This window comes from Oncorhynchus mykiss, chromosome 21, assembly GCF_013265735.2.
Source record: "Oncorhynchus mykiss isolate Arlee chromosome 21, USDA_OmykA_1.1, whole genome shotgun sequence".
NCBI lineage: Eukaryota > Metazoa > Chordata > Actinopteri > Salmoniformes > Salmonidae > Oncorhynchus > Oncorhynchus mykiss.
This window is the reverse complement of record NC_048585.1, coordinates 50,164,492-50,178,848: the sequence shown is the minus strand read 5'-3', so window position 1 is coordinate 50,178,848 and position 14,357 is coordinate 50,164,492. Positions and strand designations below refer to the sequence as shown.

Here is a 14,357-nt window from a genome sequence, read left to right as displayed (position 1 = left end):
CACACACACACACACACACACACACACACACACACACACACACACACACACACACACACACACACACACACACACACACACACACACACACACACACACACACACACACACACACACACACACACTTTAGAGGAAGTGGGACTACAAACAGATCCTTAAGGGGTCTTGACAATGCAGGGATCGTAAGCGCACTGAGCTCAAAAGATTCCATCTCAGTCTCTGACAACAAGAGGAATCTTTGGAGCTGTGTGCGCTCCCCATCCAATGCTTTGAAGAGATTAGGATCACACAGGGAGTCGGATCTGGATACACTGGCAGGGCAATGTAGACAGAACCTTAACAAAACTCCCACAGCTGCAGGCAGAAAAACAAGCTAAAGAGCTGCTGTGCTTTGCGTCTGTCTGTGCGGAAACGGTTTGCTGGGGGTTCTTCATTTTATACCGAGAGTCAGCAGTATGACATGACCATAAACAGCGGTGCAACATCGAAAAGCAAGAGGCTGATCTCATTAGAACTCACACAAACTGTTTTCTGATCTGCGCATATGAAGGAGAGGAGGTGGGTTAAGACTAGTGAGATGCAGCCCTGGTCTACTTCGTCTTGTGTGACTGGCACACCTCTGTATGGGCTGGGAGAAGCTGGTGCAGTAGTTGGAGTAGCAGTCTGCAGTCCCCGCTGAACTGACAGGCACGCAGCAGCTGAAGGGCCAGATGGGCCCTCTGAGTACTCCAGCCATCCCTCAGGGAACCCTCCAGGGCCGGGCTCAGGGCCGGGCTCAGGACCTCCACGAAAAGCCCCGCAGCTCCAACACTACATTCACACAGTCCACCTAGAGATAAAGACATAACACAGGTTGCGTCAATGGTCCCACCATACCTGCTATATGTTTTGTCTTTCACCTATTTTGCCATGTACTGTGTTGTGCCGTGCTACATTATGCTCACAGGTCCATGTCTACACTGTAAGGGGTGTGTTGCCTCAAAATAATAAAAAGGAAATCAATCTTGTCTCACTTGCATGTAAGGTACCAGCTCATAGAGACAGCAAACCATTCTGTGGCGTACCACAGGGCTCTGTCCCAGGTCCTCTTCCTTTTCCTGGTCTTCTTTCTTTTCTTGGTTCTGGTTCTGGGTGTGGTCCTCTTGCTGGAGGGGCCCTGAGGAGGCTGTGTGTGAGCAGGGTTTACTCAGGCAGCCGCTGGAGCTCACAGTACAGGTAGAGCAGGAAGGGAGCCAATATGGTCACGTGCGCAGGCTCACCCCTGCAAGCACGCACGCACACACACACACACACACACACACACACACACACACACACACACACACACACACACACACACACACACACACACACACACACAAACTGACAGGAGAATTCAATGTTAAACACACACCTGCACATCCATGTCGTAAAATGTAACTTTAAAGCATATTTCAAGTAGATAATATCATGCCTCCAAGAAAAACAAACATCACACAGGTTAGCCAGCTGACAGTCATGAGTTATGGAGGACGCTCCAGCTGTACAACCAGATTACTTTGAAATGTTAGAAGGGAGAGCAGTCTGGCCTCTCTTCTAGTTGGTTCCTGTGGAGGTTTTATCGGCCACTCAAGGCCCCTGGCCCAGGTCTGGCCAAGGCCGGAAACCCTTTAGCTAACCTGTCAGCGGCCCACTGGATGAAGTCATCAATCTCCAGCAGCAGAACGGGCCAGCAGTCGGGCGGTTTTCCAGCACGGTGATGTGTGGATGGGGGCTGCTCCTGTAACACATTAATTTGTTAATTTGGCTATGCTTTCGGTTACCAGCAGGTACGCAATCTCTATGGATATGTGAAGATGAGTTACGTTTGCTCGCATGCTGTAAATAACCAGTAAACTATTCCCTATATATCGCACTACTTTTGAATACAGCACTATGGGCCCTGTTCATAAGTAGTGCACTAAATCAGGAACAGGGTGACATTTGGGACTGTCTGAGTATATTATCAGCCCATATGTCTGGGCTTAGACATTTAAACAATAACTCATAATCAGTTATCTGTCCTGTTTCATCTCATTGAGGACAATGCAACACAGTCAGGATTTCAGGTTTCACATCCATGGGAAAAGTGCTGGTCTGCTAGTGTTTAGCTTGAAAGCTAATGTGACACATATGCTTTGATAAATAAAACATACATGTGGAAACAGGAAGAACCATCATCCATTGCATCCAACGAAGACATATGGATAAATGGTTTCATGTGTTCTGTTTTTCTTTAGTTATATCATTATATTACAGCACATTGGGTACTACTGTATGTATTATGGTCACTTGTTGGGCTCCTAATCTTTCCCTGGGTGGTTGTGTGGGTGTGTGTGTGTGTGTGTGTGTGTGTGTGTGTGTGTGTGTGTGTGTGTGTGTGTGTGTGTGTGTGTGTGTGTGTGTGTGTGTGTGTGTGTGGGTATGTGTGTGTGTGTGTGTGTGTGTGTGTGTGTGTGTGTGTGTGTGTGTGTGTGTGTGTGTGTGTGTGTGTGTGCGCGCGTTCATGCCTGTGTGTGTGTAAGAAAATGCTGGAATATGACGTGCTAGCAGACGCCTGGCCTTGAAGACATGTGTGTGACTGACTGAGGCTTCTGGGCTTCATCGGCTAAGAGTTTGTCAGACAGATGTTCTTCTGGATAACTTATTTTGAGGCCTAAGGTAGACTATCACTTTTGATTCTTTAAACAGTAAGCTAGGAGTTTTTTGTCATGCTGATTAGCCTTAAGAACATGCACAACCAAAGGCTTTAACGTTTCTTCGGTCTACAAATCTATGTGTAACTTGATCTGTCCAAAATGTACAGAAATTCCTCCGGGACAATGGATCCACTTCTGACCACCAAGCTTCAGAACTTTGAATGTATGTAGGTGCTAAGCCTCAAGCATAGGCTAATGGAGTTTAGGTTTTACAAGAAACCAGTTAACATAGGAAGCCTTTCTAACCAACAAAGTCCCTGTCAACGCCTACAAATGGCCTGGCTATCATTGTAACAGGATCTTGCCTTGTCTGCTGTGAGACTGGACGGCAAAACAAAGAGGCAAAAAAACATTACCAGGAAGAGCGCCAAAGCCAAATAACCCTCTCTGAGGCTAATGCCTGCCCTCGCCCCTCACCCCCGTCTTCCCCCTACCTCTCCCTGCCACCTGGGGTTTGGGGAAGGGCTGGCGTCAGGCAGACTGTACCCGGGCTAAGATCTGGCCACGGGCCCACTGGCAAACAGAGGGCCTGTGGTGTTTCCAGTCACAACAATCCACAATGATGTTCAATTAGGTCAGAAGAGGAGCTCCTGGGAAAAAAAAGAATGTCTAGTGGTTGAAGAAAAGTGGATCAACTCCAAACCCCTGGTGGAGCCGAAGCCCCAAAGAACCTTTCATGAAAAGTGATTCATGGATTACATTAACAAGGAATCCCACTCTTTAGAATCATACATCTGAATGTCAAGAGAGATTGGATATGACCTTTGAACCAACCAAAGGTTGAGGTTAAAACAACACACTTGAAGTGTGGCAAGGAGAAACTGCCTGCAGACAGACAGGCATGATCTTGACCACTGCCCCACCTCAATCATTGCACGCATCACTGCTCCCGAAACACCGGGGGAAGGAAGTCTGTCTCTCGCTCTGTTAACTGAGAGCGTGACTGACCAGCTTGCCTGCCACAGACTCTTAGGGACAAAGCGTCCCCCTTCCCTTTACCTCCCCCCTCCCTCTGCGTCCCATGGCTTAATCTGTCTGACCATCTCTCTATCCCTGTCCTCAGGTTCCCTGTGGCTTGTCTCGGCCTCCAGTTCAATGCGGCTCATCCATCAGGCCTTCTTCTTTCTCTCTAGACAGGCCAGACAGACCCACCGTTACCTGCTTTCACAGCCAGACAATGGAGGGAGCGAAACTGACAAGACTGACCTTGCCGTTGTTGAACTGCAAGTTCACTGGCAGTGGCAGAATAGAGAGCGCTGGGTTGGAGGGTAAGGGGGCGTTAAAGGGACTGTTTGCTCCAAAACCAAAGTTTGTCAGATGTTTTCAGATATCAAAGTGATCTAATGTCGAGATGAGTCTACATCCGATGGCAATGGTGGTGTAGAAAGTCTATATGAGTTATATAGCTTAAATCCTAATGAATCAAAAATGTAAGTACTGAATAGAATTAGGAAGATAGTGCTTATCTTTTCCATCCATTTGTGATTGAGGCATACAGCTGGATCTAGCCTGATGGCGTGCAACATGAACACATCTCCACATTAGACAAGTTATGAGGTCAGTAAACCTTGGACAAAAAAAACTGTCCCTTTAACTGTCCCATTAACTTTAGACTGTACGTTTAAGAACACACCTGTCTGGCAATGTGTGCTGCTTACACTGACTCCCAGATGAACCCAACAGCTTTGGGGTGAGGGAGACCCAACAGCTTTAGTGCCACACCAAGTCTGAATCGGAAATCGGTCAGATGCACGGGAGAAGCCTGTCTGGTTGCGAGGGACCAAGGAGGTTAATGGGACAGACAGACATACCCAGGACGTAATCCTGGGAGAATGCGGCCCACCTGAACCACCCTATCCCCATCCTCCTGGTCCCGCTGGGTAGTTAAGTGGCTTAGTGTCTCTGTGGCAGATTGCGCGGGGGCAGCGGCGGGCAGACAGTCAACAATGGGCACCTAGTGGGTATCCTTCATAAATCCTGCAGCATTTAAACCGGCATTTAAACGAGGCTGGTCCACCAATGACGGGCCTGCTGCGCCACCCTGGTGCCCCCAGCATATTAATCTTCTCACCAGGGAATGACAGGGAGCGAGACGGAGAGGAAAGGTAAAGAAGGGAAAGGAGGGAAAGGAGGAGGAATATAGAGAAAGGGAGGGATGGAAAGAAAGACAAGGGGATGCTGTGAGAAAATGAAAGGGAGGGAGAAATAAATAAATAAAAGGATAGGCCTAACTCAGTTTATTTTCCCACCACTCTGTGACTGATTACAGGGGCAAAGGTGTATATCAAAGACCAGGGGACGGAAATTAGGGTTCTCTCTGCAAACTCTGAGAAAAGCATCCATTTGTGTTCTGGGTATAGCTAAGAGATTTTTTTTCATCATGCCTAGTAATGACGGACCTCCAGATTCCTCTACCCCTGGTGGTTGATATCCATTCATTCTCAAAACCAGAATCCCCATGTCTGTCTTGGAGAGTTGTATGCTGGTTAGATGGCTCAAGGTGCACACCTACTTACTCTATGGCTGTATGTATCAAGCGTCTCACAGTAGGAATACTGATCTAGGATCAGTTTAGCCTTTTAGATCATATGTAATATTATCACATGGACAGGGGGACCTGATCCTAGATCAGCAGTCCTACTCTGAGACATCTTGATACATACGGCCCCAGATCACTAGTGGAGGAGTAGATGCTGGCCTTTTGTACCCCAATGACGCAATTCGACCCTACCCCCAATTCATGCTCCTTATTCCTGACACCTATGGTGACGCCTGAGGGGGTCATGATTCATGGTAAATTGCTCCACTATGAAATTAAATCAGAGCTGGGCCTTAACAGCCCATCAGAGTAGGTTGATGTTACCCAAATGAGATATTAATCACTATCAACAGGATGGGTCGGCCAGAGAACAATCCTATGGAGGGGGTCGGTATGCTAACTTACTAGCATCGCTCCGAAGGGAAAAAATTCTATACTTCACATAGGAAACCCTATTCCCTATAACAACTACTGTTGACCAGCCTTGGTTAAAAGTAGTGCACTAGGGAATAGGGTGCCATTTGGAACACAAGCATGATCTATAGTCACATAATTGCAGTATCAGTGCAGCATTTCCATGACTTCACAAAGGACTAACTCAAATATTACTACTCAGAAACAGAATTATTATGACCTCATAGTAGTATTTTCATGAAAACCCAGTAAGAAAATACTAATGTACTACATCAGTAGTATTTTCATGAAAACCCAGTAAGACTACTTACAACAAGTTATGACATAATATTTTGACTATCATGGCTACTAAATGTTATTATGACATCATGATAATATTACCACTACAGAAAGATGTTATTAAGACAAAATTGTCCATGGTAGGCCGTCATTGTAAATAAGGATTTGTTCTTAACTGACCTAGGGACAAGTGAAGTGGACTGACCTGATGGAGTAGGGACAAGTGAAGTGGACTGACCTGATGGAGTAGGGACAAGTGAAGTGGACTGACCTGATGGAGTAGGGACAAGTGAAGTGGACTGACCTGATGGAGTAGGGACAAGTGAAGTGGACTGACCTGATGGAGTAGGGACATGTAAAGTGGACTGACCTGATGGAGTAGAGACAAGTGAAGTGGACTGACCTGATGGAGTAGGGACATGTAAAGTGGACTGACCTGATGGAGTAGAGACAAGTGAAATGGACTGACCTGATGGAGTAGGGACATGTGAAGTGGACTGACCTGATGGAGTAGGGACAAGTGAAGTGGACTGACCTGATGGAGTAGGGACATGTAAAGTGGACTGACCTGATGGAGTAGAGACAAGTGAAGTGGACTGACCTGATGGAGTAGGGACATGTGAAGTGGACTGACCTGATGGAGTAGGGACAAGTGAAGTGGACTGACCTGATGGAGTAGGGACAAGTGAAGTGGACTGACCTGATGGAGTAGGGACAAGTGAAGTGGACTGACCTGATGGAGTAGGGACAAGTGAAGTGGACTGACCTGATGGAGTAGGGACATGTAAAGTGGACTGACCTGATGGAGTAGAGACAAGTGAAGTGGACTGACCTGATGGAGTAGGGACAAGTGAAGTGGACTGACCTGATGGAGTAGGGACAAGTGAAGTGGACTGACCTGATGGAGTAGGGACAAGTGAAGTGGACTGACCTGATGGAGTAGAGACAAGTGAGGTGGACTGACCTGATGGAGTAGGGACAAGTGAAAGCTTGCTCCATTGTCTCTCTTGTCCACTTGCATTTGGAGAAGCCTTCCTATCACTTTTATCAACCTCTGCACATTTCTGTCCACAATAAACAGAAGAAAAAAAGTATCAGGTCAGGGACATAACTAGCAATTTACAGAAAACCAACCTATACTTGCCCTATCCACAGGGGCTACTTGAGAAGACTCATGAGACAGTAGGCCTACTGGTAAAATGCACATGAGGAGGTACTTCAGGGGTTCTCTGGGCAGAGATAAATTCAGTTAGTGGAACAGTAACTGAAAAAGGTTGGGAACCACTTACTTACAGTATACTGTGTCGAGGACCTTCATGATATTGGTGAGTGAGAGCACATGGGGAAGAAACAGCTCCAATCTTAATTTTGAAAAACATTTCAACACTGGCCCACAGAGCACTATACAAACACTGCATCTCTGTTACGTTTTAATTTGACCCAAAAATAAACTATTTTACATTGAGGACTGACAGTCCGAGTCAGTCTGACAAACACTCAGACACATCCCTCTTCATCTGGGATGTTAAATACCAACCAGTCCCTCTCAGTCTCAACGCACGCTTCATGACTGACTCAGTAATAGAAGAACACTGTACATTTGATGTTGATGATAGACGGCGCATGCCATAATATCCGAGGCTGGAAAGGTCACAAGCTGATTGACGTTCCATTTCCTGCTGTGAAGGCCATTACCTAAGCAAGATCAATAGTCAGCAGCAGCAGCAGCCTGGGGAGTAGCAAGGACAGCGTGTCCCTTCCTCAGTGAAATGACTGTCATCACCTTGTTTACAGCGAGAATGCCCATGGTGTGTCCGAACAATGTAAAGAGACCAGGGCAAGGTGCCCAGACTCAAGTAAATGACCATCGTTAAATGTTGGTGACCATGGTGACAGACCTTAATGAAAGTGGTGTAAAAAAAGAATACAAATAAAATAAACAACAACATGTGCATCAGTGTCATACAGTGAATCATAGTAACCATAGTGATGATTCTACACGGATATGACCACTAGGCCTATACACGTGGAGTGTACTGTGTTTTCTTTTCTTCCTATAGTGAATAATATAGCATGATTTATATAAGGCTTAATAAGAGGCTTATAGGAGAGCTAGGTTGAGTTTCATAATGACTTTCAGTATAACGTGATCAGCTGCTCTACAGTATGACGTGACAATGCTGTGTAGCAGGATGTCCTTATCAGTGTTGCACCACAGAGAGATAGAGGAGGGACATGTCTGACAGTGTGGATAAGATCTGTTAAGACCTCTACAGGGTGGGGCAGGGAGGCTGTCGTAGCAAGAGAACAACATTTTAATAATTATGTGTTTTGACAGTGTGTGTGTGTGTGTGTGTGTGTGTGTGTGTGTGTGTGTGTGTGTGTGTGTGTGTCTGTAGTACCTGGTGGAGAGCAGGAGGTTGAGGATGCTGTTGAGTACGTAGTGCAGGTCGGCGTGGCCTGCTCTACCAGGAGCACCACGGCATCACAGGGCCTCTGGCCATGCCTGCTTGTAAGGGAGGGAGGGAGGGAGAGAGAATGATTAGGCCTAGAAGATAAATATTCCTGTTTTTGTGCTTTCAAATAACTTAAAACTCAAATAGAATGGAGCTCTCCTGTTGGAAACAAAAGTACACAACACAACAAAACAAAGATTATTGATTATTGTGTGGAAAACCAAACTTTCTGGCCATGTTTCAAAGATATATTTTACACTACATTTTTACTCCTAGCTCCCAGCGGACTGACATGACAACCTATGAAACAGTAGTGATGGCCAAACTCTAGCCATCTGCTGTGCCATATACAACTAACCTAATGCAGGTACCCCTAGCAGGTACTGTACCTGCATCCATTTGAAAGATGACCCCTGCAGTGTAAACTAACGCTCTGACAGATGACACTGGCCTACAGCCACTGACATAATTTTGAATGAATTTAATGCATTGTTCTCGAGACTCCTTGACCTTCCCAAATACAGAAAGATGACATGCTCCTAAGCAGTTTGCTAGTTGCTACATTGAATGCATTGCAACTTTGACCATCTCAGGTTGACTTCCCATTTTAGAAGGACAATGAGGCAGAGAGGACAGACGAGTGGAGTGGACTGACCACCAGATGGTTACTCTCAGGGCCTAACCCTGGCTGCCTGGCTGGCTGATAGCCAGAGGGAGATCTGTATGTTATCTGAACAGAGGGGGAAACAATGTAGCGACGCCCCCCCACCCACTGCACCCTACCCCACACCAGCCCCACCCGTTCCCCCTATATTAAAGTACTGATAAGTGACAGGCCGACAGTGTGCAACAGCCAATTCACAGCCTCTGACGCAGCTATAACATTCACTCCCAACGACTTAACAAAGCAGCCACAGCAGCATCCACACGACTGCAGCCCAAGCTTATGACCCGGTAAGGTCCTCATATTCAATGCTAAAAGTAGACTTCTGACAACTGTCTTCTACAAGTTGGTGTTTATGGTTGAACCTGATCATAGGCCTTTCTTTGTTAAGTGACTTTGACTTTGTGTTAAAAAGAGGATAGAATCCACCACACTGTTATTGCACTGCACAAGGTGTTCCGTTCCATAAAATTACATTTTGTTGTGAAGGGATTGAAATGTAGAACAAAATTGTGTGCGGTGTGTAGTTAAATGTGGACTACGAGACAATTAGAGGAATAAACTAACATTCATATTCTTTGAGTAGAAAACCACGTTTGTGGTTGTTGAATTAGGCCTAAGACAGATGGTGTTCAAGTATTTATGGATTGAAATGACGACATTCAAACATTCACCTTGCTAGTCTAGTCTAGCTTAGTGGCAGGCAGCCTAGTGCTAAAGAGCGTTGGGCTAGTAACTGAAATGGCACTGGCTCAAATCCTGAGCCGACTAGGTGAAAAATCTGTTGGATGTGCCCTTGAGCAAATCACTTAACCCTAATTGCTCCTGTAAGTCGATATGGATAAGAGTTTCTACTAAAATGTTAAATGTAATGTCTATGTCGAGCTTTGACCCCCAGATAGTACAAAAATCTATGTTATTTCACTTGTGCTGCATAGCACATTTTCCAAACTCAAAGAGGGATAATACTCAGCAAAACACATGTAAATGAAACTATTCCAGGGGCTTCTAGACTGCCTTTAACTTGTTCACTAACAATGTAGACAGGTCTGTACTGCTAGCTCGGCATTGCTAGTGTAAACAATGTTACATTGTTTAAATGGTCAATCCTGTGCCTTTGAAAGTGACAGTCCTGCCGCTTGTGGACAGCAGAATAATCCATGGCTTGTTGCTTGTCCTCCAAAACGATTTAGTTACTGGTTAAGGCAGGCAGAACACATAGGACATTCTCTTTACATTTTCAATGGGGTACATTTGATAGAATCACCACAAACTCTACCAACAGTGTAGCATTGACTGTATAGTGGCCTAATTTAGCTATCTGTCTAACTGCTGCGCTTCGGGTTACTAGAGACACAATAGATTTCAGTGGAGGCTGCTGAGGGGAGGAAGGCTCATAATAATGGCTGGAATGGAACGGTGTCAAACACAGGCATAATACTCCATTCCAGACATTATTATGAGCCGTCCTCCCCTCAGCAGCCTCCACAGATGTATATATACAGCGCCTTTGGAAAGTATTCACACCTGTGGACTTTTCCACATTTTGTTACATTATAGCCTTATTCTAAAATGGATTAAATAAAAAAAATCCTCAGCATTCTACACACAATACCCCATAATGACTAAGTTAAAACAGTTTTTAGAAATGTTTGCTTATGTATTAAAAAAAGAAAAAATAAGAAATATCATATTTACATAACTATTCAGACCCTTTGATATGAGACTTGAAATTGAACTCAGGTGCATCCTGTTTCCATTGCTCATCCTTGAGATGTTTGTACAACTTGATGTGAATTCAATTGATTGGACATGATTTGGAAATAAACACACCTGTCTATATAAGGTCCCACAGTTGCCGGTTCATATCGGAGCAAAAATAAGGCCATGAGGTCGAAGGAATTGTTCATAGATGTCCGAGATAGGATAGCGTTGAGGCACAGATCTGGGGAAGGGTACCAAAACATTTCTGCAGCATTGAAGGTCTCCAAGAATACAGTGGCCTCCATCATTCTCAAATGGAAGAAGTTTGGAACCACACTTCTTAGAGCTGGCCGCCTGGCCAAGCTGAGCAATCGGGGGAGAAGGGCCTTGGTCAGGTAGTCGTTCAAGAAACCGATGTTCCCTCTGATAGAGCAGTTCCTCTGTGTAGATAGGAACACCTTCCAGAAGGACAACCATCTCTGCAGCACTCCACCAATCAGGCCTTTATGGTAGAGTGGCAAGACGGAAGCCACTCCTCAGTTAAGGCACATGACAGCCCGCTTGGAGTTTGCAAAAAGGCACCGAAACACTCTTAGACCATGAGAAACAAGATTCTCTGGTCTGATGAAAGCAAGATTGAACTCTTTGGCCTGAATGCAAAGACCCACGTCTGGAGGAAACCTGGCATCATCCCTATGGTGAAACATTGTGGTGGCAGCATCGTGCTGTTGGGATATTTTTCAGCGGCAGGGACTGGGAGACAAGTCAGGATTAAGGCATAGATGAACAGAGCAATGTACAGAGAGATCCTTGATGAAAACCTGCTCCAGAGCGCTCAGGACCTCAGACTGGTGCGAAGGTTCACCTTCCAACAGGACAACGATCCTAAGCATACAGCCAAGACAACGCAGGAGTGGCTTCGGGACATGTCTCTGAATGTCTTTGAGTGGCCCAGCCAGAGCCTGGATTTGAACCCGATCGAACATCTCTGGAGACCTGAAAATAGCTGTGCAGCAACACGCCCCATCCAATTTGACAGAGCTTAGGATGATATGCAGAGAAGAATGAGATAAACTCCCCAAATACAGGTGTGCCAAGCTTGTAGCGACATACCCATGAAGACTCGAGGCTGTAATCGCTGCTAATGGTGCTTCAACAAAGTACTGAGTAAAGGGTCATTTGCGTTTTTTAAATGTTCTAAAAAAATGTTTTTGCTTCGTCATTATGGGATATTGTGTGAAGTTTGATGAGGAAAAATAACTATTTAATAGAATAAAGCTGTAACGTAACAAAATGTGGAAAAAGTCAAGGGGTCTGAAAACGTTCCGAATGTACTGTATATCTATCTATAACATCATGATGAGTTTCCTGGAACAGAGCTAAGTTCCCATATGCCAAAGATAGTCTATTATATTGACCAGATATTTAAATGACCCTTTAACAACGGAAATACATGTCCTCAAAGATGGAAGGCAGGCGTTAAGAGCTGAGATCAGGTGGGACCATTGATGGATAACTGTGTGAACAACAGGCCATAGAGCTAGGTAGAGGACTTTGTATCTGTGCCATTTACATCTGGGACAGCATGGGGCATTGAGTCTATATCCATTTTAAAGTGGTCAATTTTCTTCTTCATTGGCTGATTGCTCCCAACTCATAGGAATCCCCACCCAGTTGACTAATTTAAAATGGTGGAAGCCCCCAATTGCAATGGCCACGCTAAAATGGGTGATTTGGGTAAGTTGCCGAAATGCCTTGTGTGTCCACTTATATCAGTCCATTCATAACAACCTAACAATTATAAAACTTCTGTCCAATCAAATAAGCCTCATGTAGCAAATGAGCTATTACATTATTTATTTACCAAATTCGACACTCTCATTCACCTCCATTAGAAATAAATCCTCACCTAGTGGGCATATTTTCGTGAACAGATGTCGGGCGGAGTAAAACCTCTCGCTTCGCCTCTTCCTCTGTTGATGCTTGTAAATACAAAATATATGTAGCTGAGCTAGCTAGCTATTAAGCTACAGCTAACTTTATGACGTAGGTCACTTTCACTTTCAGCTAGGTTAATAATTTTGAGGACTTGATAACTTGCAAAGAACACGCACAGTTGTCAGTACAAACTAACAGATCATATGTGTAAATTATAATTACATTTTATGCATTTGTCAAGCTTGCTAAATTAGCTAGCTGGCCACTTTTAAATAATGTTAGCTAGATTGTAGAACTTCTGCAACATCACTGGTGCACACGAAAACATATTCCAGTTGAATTTAACACAAAACATACAGTATCTATAACTTATATAATTTTACATTACAGATTTAAACTTTCAAGCTAAAAAAGTTAAAACAATATCATAGAGATAGATCGAAGACATCTGGACATCTGACTACAACAGGGTCACCAGGAGGGATCAGCCAATGAAGATGTAAGTACCACCCAGTTGACTACAGTAAAATGATGGAAGCCCTCAATGGCGCTGCCCATGCTAAAATATATTTTTTTGGCCACCAGAGATCTCTATCATTCTCTATGACCAATATCTATATTTTCAGACTGGACCTCTGTTTCAAATCTGCCAAAAACACAGTTACGGTATGCAGTAAGGGTCAAATGGGTATGGGAAACTAATTGACAGTTCCATGCTATGTCATGAAATCTTATTTGAATAAAGAATGAAGTTAAAATTAAATAAAAAAAAGTTTCCTATATTTCTGACATTCATTATTATTGCATACATATATTTAAATGTGCATTGATTTGGATCTAGCTTTTACTGATGATGATGATGAGGAGATGGAGGAGGATGATGATGAGGAGGAGTTCAGTATGTCAAATCGGAGGATCTGTTGTCCGGATCTGTTGTCCGGACCTCTCTATGGGGGTGCCACAGGGTTCAATCCTCAGGCCGACTCTCTTTTCTGTATACATCAATGATGTTGCTCTTGCTGCTGGTGATTCTCTGATCCACCTCTACACGGACGACACCATTCTGTATACTTCTGGCCCTTCTTTGGACTCTGTGTTAACTGACCTCCAGACGAGCTTCAATGCCATACAACTCTCCTTCCGTGGCCTCCAACTGCTCTTCAATGCAAGCAAAACTAAATGCATGCTTTTCAACCAATCGCTGCCCACACCTAGCCACCGGTCCAGCATCACTACTCTAGACGGTTCTGACTTAGAATATGTGGACAATTACAAATACCTAGGTGTCTGGTTAGACTGTAAACTCTCCTTCCAGACTCACATTAAGCATCTCCAATCCAAAATTAAATCTAGAATCGGTTTCCTATTTCGCAACAAAGAATCTTTCACTCATGCTGCCATATATACCCTCGTAAAACTGACTATCCTACCGATCCTTGACTCGGCGATGTCATTTACAAAATAGCCTCAAACACTCTACTCAGCAAATTGGATGCAGTCTATCACAGTGCCATCTGTTTTGTCACCAAAGCCCCATATACTACCCACCACTGCGACCTGTATGCTCTCGTTGGCTGACCCTCGCTTCATATCCTTCGCCAAACCCACTGGCTCCAGGTCATATATAAGTCGTTGCTAGGTAAAGC

The 14,357-nt window shown here is 44.6% G+C and overlaps 1 protein-coding gene across 1 annotated transcript in view; it reads left to right on the top strand.

The window, feature by feature from the left end:
* Window positions 1–9,251: 9,251 nt before the first annotated feature.
* Window positions 9,252–14,357, top strand: part of LOC110500634 (protein AF-9) — a 73,916-nt gene continuing 68,810 nt past the window's right edge. The window contains exon 1 of the mRNA XM_036958097.1: window positions 9,252–9,359. The gene's annotated coding sequence lies outside the window, so the exon portion shown is untranslated. The remainder of the gene's footprint in view (window positions 9,360–14,357) is intronic.